The sequence below is a fragment of the Triticum aestivum genome, chromosome 5A (genome assembly GCF_018294505.1).
Source record: "Triticum aestivum cultivar Chinese Spring chromosome 5A, IWGSC CS RefSeq v2.1, whole genome shotgun sequence".
In the NCBI taxonomy this organism is placed as follows: Eukaryota; Viridiplantae; Streptophyta; class Magnoliopsida; order Poales; family Poaceae; genus Triticum; species Triticum aestivum.
In genome coordinates, this window is record NC_057806.1 from 504,134,422 (window position 1) to 504,141,383 (window position 6,962).

Sequence of the window (6,962 nt, forward strand, 5' to 3'; positions counted from 1 at the left end):
TCCAGTTCTTTTGGCCGATTCTCATAATCTTAAGAATCGACCCTTCACTTAGCTTTTCCTATAATTTTAAACCCATATATCTATAATACCTAAATAGTTCATCCCCACTAATCTATTTAATTAAGCATGCAGGTTATCCACATCATCATCCATTCTCCTATGGCCACATCAGCATCAACCCTCCACTATGCTAATCCTTCCGCTTTTGCATGCATGGCATTTTTCTCTACCCTCCACCGTGTCACCAAAAATTCCGCAGTGGTTTGATAAGGCATGAGGTAGCCCAAGAGCAAGTTGGCTCCGCTTTCCTCGGCTCCCAGAGGGACAGCAATTCACGTCTCCACACCAAGGAAAAAATCAACAAATTATGTGATTTTTTTTATTTTTTGTAGTCACCGATGCCCTGGTAACCGAACCGACGGATTCTCTTCCGCTTCACCATGCCCCGGTAGCCAGTCTTAGCAGTTTCCTTCTTCCATGGGCGCGGTTTACCACTGGCCGCATGTGGCCATCGGGTTCACCGCATCCTTATCATGTCTCCACTCCTCTCCCGATCCATTCATCCTTATCTCTCCCATCTTCCTCTGCTCAAGCCCTCGATTACATCACGGTGCACCATGCCTCTGCCCTCACCCCCTTCTGCCACCTGCCTACACCTTGCCGCTAGGTTAGTGATCACCCACGAACTACCGATGTGCCGCGCCGCACCATCTACCTACCATTGCCGAGAAATTGCAAATCCTGGAAGAACAGTCACGCTCTACCTAGAGAAATCGCCGGTGGTGCCATGTTCTTCCATCGCCCGTGTGGAAATTGGGAGGAGGCCGAGTTGGCCTTTCTTTTTGCCCTCGTGGGTTCAAAATTAAGCTCACCTTCCATCCTATTTCCGTTGGCGAGTTTAGCTATTGTCATCTTTTTTTTTTTTTTTTTTTTTTGAACACAGCTATTGTCATCTTTGCTGATTCGCTCTGTGGGGCTGAAAGCCTGCTAGGCTAATTGGATTAGGGCAGCTACAATGGGGGCGCTTAGCATGGGCGCTAGGATCAAATCCCCAGCAGTTAGGCCTAATATCTCGGCCGTTTTTCCTATTCCCGGCTAAGCCCAGGATACATGCTAGCATCGATGCAACTTCTGGCCCGGACGCTAGTTCTTTTTCCTTCCAAGCTATGACTCAAAGTGCGCTCTATTAAGCGCCCGTACCTTCCCATTAGCGTTGGAGGACTGGACGCTAACGCCGCTGCTACAGGATTTCCTTTTTCTTTTATTTTCTTAAGCGCATGTGCAAGCACCTAGCATTGAACATGCCCTTAGGAAGTCACAGCGGCGGTACTGGACGCCTGTCTTGCTAACTGGTGCAAGAGTAGCACGTTCGTATCAACAAAATCGATTGATTATCGATCTCATGAAGTGGCATGTGTTTGTGTTGATGCTTCTGCTCCCATAACCTAGGCGACGAGTAAGGCAGCACATGGCCAACGTGCCCACGTTGCAGCATGCCCTCAATCCTCAAGCGGTCAGGCATTGGTGCAGCACCGACCTGGTCAGCTCCTCCCACAATCTTTGTCAAAAGGCATCATAAATAAACATCGTACTTATGTTAATCAGCTTGTCTAATTCACATATAAATGTTCTCTAGAGATGTCACATCTAAGCTTCCACAAATAACGCAGCAACAAGAAACAAAAAAAAAGCTGGGACAAAAAAAATAGATCACAAACATAGTGGACATGTGGTTAGATGTGACATAGTTATGTCACATCTAGATGTGTCCTAGACAGACCCTATGTTAATTATTAGTTAAAAATTATTTTCTAAAGGTGTTTAAATTCTAGCATTTTTCAATTTCATTCACAAACTTTTCCTAAAGAGGAAAATGTGATTTATTTAATTAGTCTTGCCAAATACAGGTACATCGTTGATCATAAATGGACACATATGTTCCCAGAAAAAAAACATCACAAGAAGTCCAACCTCGCGCTTATGAATTTGCGTAACCATCGAGAAGAATATAGCAGGTTTAATCCCAGGTTTCATTTTATTATTTTCACCTCATAATTTGATGTCACATCTGGTTATTGTAGATGTTATGCAGGATTCGAGGTAGGATGAATTACTCTGCTAGTGTCAACTTTCTTTTTCATGTGGCATCGTTGTGAGTGTATTAACTCAGTAAGAACATGATCGTCCCTTATTTGTCATATATCTTATGTTGTGTCGCCCCTTTTTTCTGAATTTTATATGCTAAGAATTGTTAAATACCCGTTAGGATTGAACTAGATATGTTTGCACCAATTGTCAAAAAAAAAAGAGATATATTTGCATCATTGTTAAAATTGTGTGCCAGGGTTGATTTTCTCCGGCTCTGCAATGTTGGTCGCCACAGCTCAACAGGCAACAAGTGCATCCACCATGGTAACCGCCAACACCAGTATCCAAGAAGAAACCCTCCCCGGTGGCGGTGAGGCACATGATGAAGTTCTCGGTGCATGAGTGCCTCTACAATGCCAACCCGGTGGGCTATATCTTTGTGACGACGTTTTAGTTGTAGCTTGGAAGTTTTCCTCCCTTGCAAAACAAGCGGAGGTGGTAGACTATATATTATTTTTGTCATATATAACAAACATTTGTTCATAGATTTCCTAATTGCCGAGTAAAACACTAAATTTTAGGCAACATGTTCCAGCAACGCGCGGGGAATCATTTAGTTTTTTATAATATTAAGATACAAGATTCTGGAAGAAATTGGATGAAGGGCTAATTAAACATGTAACGACTAAACATGCTAACACGCTAATTAACCATGTAATGGGATAAGAGCCAACACCGTCTGGGCGCCGATCGATCACATGGCCAGGGCTCCAACGACCATCACAGCAAGCGTCGCGGCCCGCCACCCCGCGGAGAGGCCCGGCGCGGTGCTGGGTCGGGACCCGGCCTCGGGCTCACCACCTGGCCAGAGCGGGCCAAGCTTGGGCGTGGGCTCGTATGGCGGTGGCGTGGGCGTGGGCCTTGGCATCGGCTCGTACGGCAGCGGCAGCATGGACCTGGCGTCGGCTTGTACGATAGCGGTGCTGGCATGGGCCCCGGCGTGGGGGCAACATTATAAAGGGTAGTAGTTTTTCTTCTCAAAACACATTGCAAATAATTAATAAAGTATCGAATATACATATGAATACACTAGTAAAAAAAGTTCTGCAAATTGTATGTGGGGGGCCATGGCCCCCATCACCCCACCCCTAGACCCGCCTCTGCTTATTGGTGTACGGTACGAGATATTATACATACATATAGGAAGATTGCTAATACATACTTCCATCTGAGATTGCACCAAGTTGACCATAATCACTAAACAAAAAACTAAAACCAAAGCTAATACAATACTAAAAACAAATCAGATTTTTTCTAAGAAGTAATGAATTAAGGACATTCGTATTACATAAAAGAAGAAAGAAAATGTATAAACACATAAAACAAAAAATCTTAGAAAATTGCACACGATTGGCATAGAAATTGCATTGTTTCATAATATGCAAAAAATAAGTATATAGTAACGCAACTTTTAGACAACGGTATGAACCGCACACACATTGCATAAAAATCGACTGAGTGTTTATTTGTATTATGAGGGCAATTATTGGATAGGCGCCTAATTTTCTTGGGCGTTGAGTCAAATAGTCTCCACCACCCGATCAAGATTCAAAGGCTCAACCGCATTCTTCTTTCTGTAGTCTTCCTCTTCGCCCTATACTGATACTAAAGAAATAAAACAAAACAAAAAGGAGTTTTCTAAGGAAGAATGGATTAGTGACATTGGTATTACCCTTTAAGAAGAAGAAAATTTTGAAACTAAAACAAACAAAGATAAAATTTGCACAAAATTTACACAAAAGTTGTGATATTTTATAATATGCCAAAATGAGCATATAATCGTGGATTTGTCACAAAAACTGGTTTCCTAAGAACGAATGAATTAGTGGTATTGGTAATACCCTTAAAGAAGAAAGAAAATAAAAAAGTAAAATAGTCAAAATAATGAAGTTTTCATGAAGAATGAGTTAGTGGTATTGGTAAAACCCTTGAAGAAGAAAGAAGATGAAATAAAAAACTAAAGCAAAATCAAAAAAATAAAGGTTTCTAAGTAAGAATGAATTAGTGGCACTGGTATTACCCTTTAAGAAGAAATAAAATGCAATAAAAACTAGAACAAAATCAACATAATACAACTTTCTAAGGAAAAATGAATTAGTCACATTGGCATTACCCTTAATGAAGAAAGAAAACAAAATAATAACTAAATCAAAATCAAATTAAGAAAGATTTTCTAAGAAAAAATAAATTAGTGGCACTGGTATTACCCATTAAGAAGAAATAAATTAAAAAAATTAAATCATATAATGACAAAACTTCCACATAATATGCATAAAAATTACGCTTTTCTATAATGTGCAAGAATAAGCATATGATAGTGGAATTTTCACAAAGAAGAAATTATTAATAGCATTGGTATTACTCTTGAAGAGAAATAAAAATAATAATAACTAAAAAATCAAAACAACGAAGTTTAATAAGAAAATGAATTAATGACATTGATATTATCATTTAAGAAGAAAGAAAATGAAATAAAAACTAAAACAAAATAAAAATAATGAGATCTTCTAAGGAAGAATGAATTGGTGGTATTGGTGTTACCCTTTAAAAAGAAAGAAAAAAAATATATATAAAAGAATCAGTGACAAAATTTGCACACAATATACATAGTTGATTGCCTAGGGATGACAAAATGAGATCAATTGTTGCTATCGCTGAAAACCCACCCAAGTTTGTTAGCGAATTAATTCTTCCGAACATGCCATCTTGGGAGAGAAGGTCACATGGCATTTCGTCACTACGTATGTCGACTCAGTTCTCTTGATTCCTCTGTGCACAAGGAAAAATGGAATGTTTTTGGTCATGGAACTTTGAGAAGAATGGCTTGTTCTTAGTGCGCTCAGCTTGTCGTATGTTTGTCTATACAAACTTTCGGCATGAATCCTGGCAAGAAGAATGCTCGGAACTAACTCTGATCGTAATGAGAGAAGTTGGATTGAGATGTGTGACGGTGTTATGGCCCAGGTGTACCTCACCATATCGGCTGTCGGCTTGGTGCACCCCACCCTCCCCCTTACATGCTTTAAAGAATCCCGGTTATAGTAAAATTTAAAAGTTAAAAAAACATATTTCAAAACATGTTTTGGAAATTTTCCTAGATTTAAAGAAAATGTTTGGACTTCCAAAAATGTTTGCGTTCTCAAAAAATGTTTGGGATTTTATAAAGAAATGTTCATGTGTTTAAAGAATGTTCCAACAAATTGAAATTCCTGGAACTACAAATATGTTCACATTTCAAATAAAGTTCCTGTTTATGAAAAAATATTAGGAATTTTACAGAAAAATGAGAAAAGTATTATTATTATTTATTTTATTTTTAAAATTACGAAAAACACAAACATTTTTCAAAAATGTCCTTATTTGAAAGTTGATCATTTTTTGAAGATTCTTCCAAAAATATAGAAAATGTTTAAAAAATAAAAAAAATCATTCAATTGCTTTTATAAATTGTTATTTTTTTTCAAATAAATGTTTGCCCTGTTTATTGGGAAATAACTCTTGATAAAAATCGCTAGTTTCACTCGCTATAGTGACCGCTACCTACGACTCTGCGACGCTGGAGTGGCAAAACTATGTATCCAGCGTCCTATAGGTGCTCCTCTAGGAACCTCCAATATGACGCGTGTTGCATCAAACAGTCGGTGCTTCGCACAGGCGTGCCCCAGACTTAAGCGACCAATTTTTGAAAAAGTGATTATTTTTGGAAAAAAGTACAAGCATTATTTGAAAAAAATAAGATTTTTAAAAAAATGAACCTTTTTCCAAATATTTGTGAATAAAACTAGAAATAACATGCATAATTTTTGAATTTGTTTTATAAACTCAAACATTTTTATTAAACATGAATATTTTTTGAAATTCTTTTGGAATTTTTGAACTTTTCCCAATTTTATGAACATTTTCATAAAAATTGGAACATTTTATGAAAGGTGAAAATTTTAATTATTTAGGTAAAAAAGATGGAAAGGGAAATGGAAACAAATAAAATATAACACAAATCTAAAAATGCAAAAAGCAAACAACACAAAGAAAAATTAACCGAAAGCTTCTATAAGGTTCTCAAAACCGATAATAACCAGGGTCCGAACATCTTCTAAAAATATGGATTCAATTTTCTCTATGGTTGAACCTATAAATGGAATCACTTTTCTTTATGGTTCAGCTCAAAGAACACTTTCTAAAAATTGGTGACTAAATGGGCCAGCCCATAAATGGAATCGCAAGCTGGCTCCTACGCAAAATACCGACAATTAAATGCAACACGCATGAAATAGCAATTACCAGGAAGGCACAACACGAAGGGCGCGGGTCGTTTTTGTTTTTAAAAAGTCGCTTTTTTGGAGAAAAAAGGGAATATATAGGAAATATGAAAACATAAACGGAAAAAATCGAAACGAAAACGGAATTTGTTACACAGAAATGGATACAAAATTGGACTGCTGTTTTTCCGGGCAACAAACACGAAAACAGAACTTTTCATTTACGTGAGTATGACATTTTCGTCTGTACTAAGGACTAATAGATACTTTGCAGTTCAACCATCAAACAACGCAAAATGATGGAGGGAGCGGAATGGCCTATGTGAGACTCAACTTCTTGTGCCATGCATGTACTCAACTAGACTCATGCATGTACTCAACTAGACTCAGACAATTGTACAACACTACTACAATAATTTGCTAAGCCACTAACCTAATCATATCATTTTATAGCCATGGTAAAAATTGATTAAATTTGTTGGTATGCTTGAGTTTTTCTCTATGGTTCAAAGAGTTTTCAAGTTTCGATCAACAGCCCATTTAGTTGTCATGTTC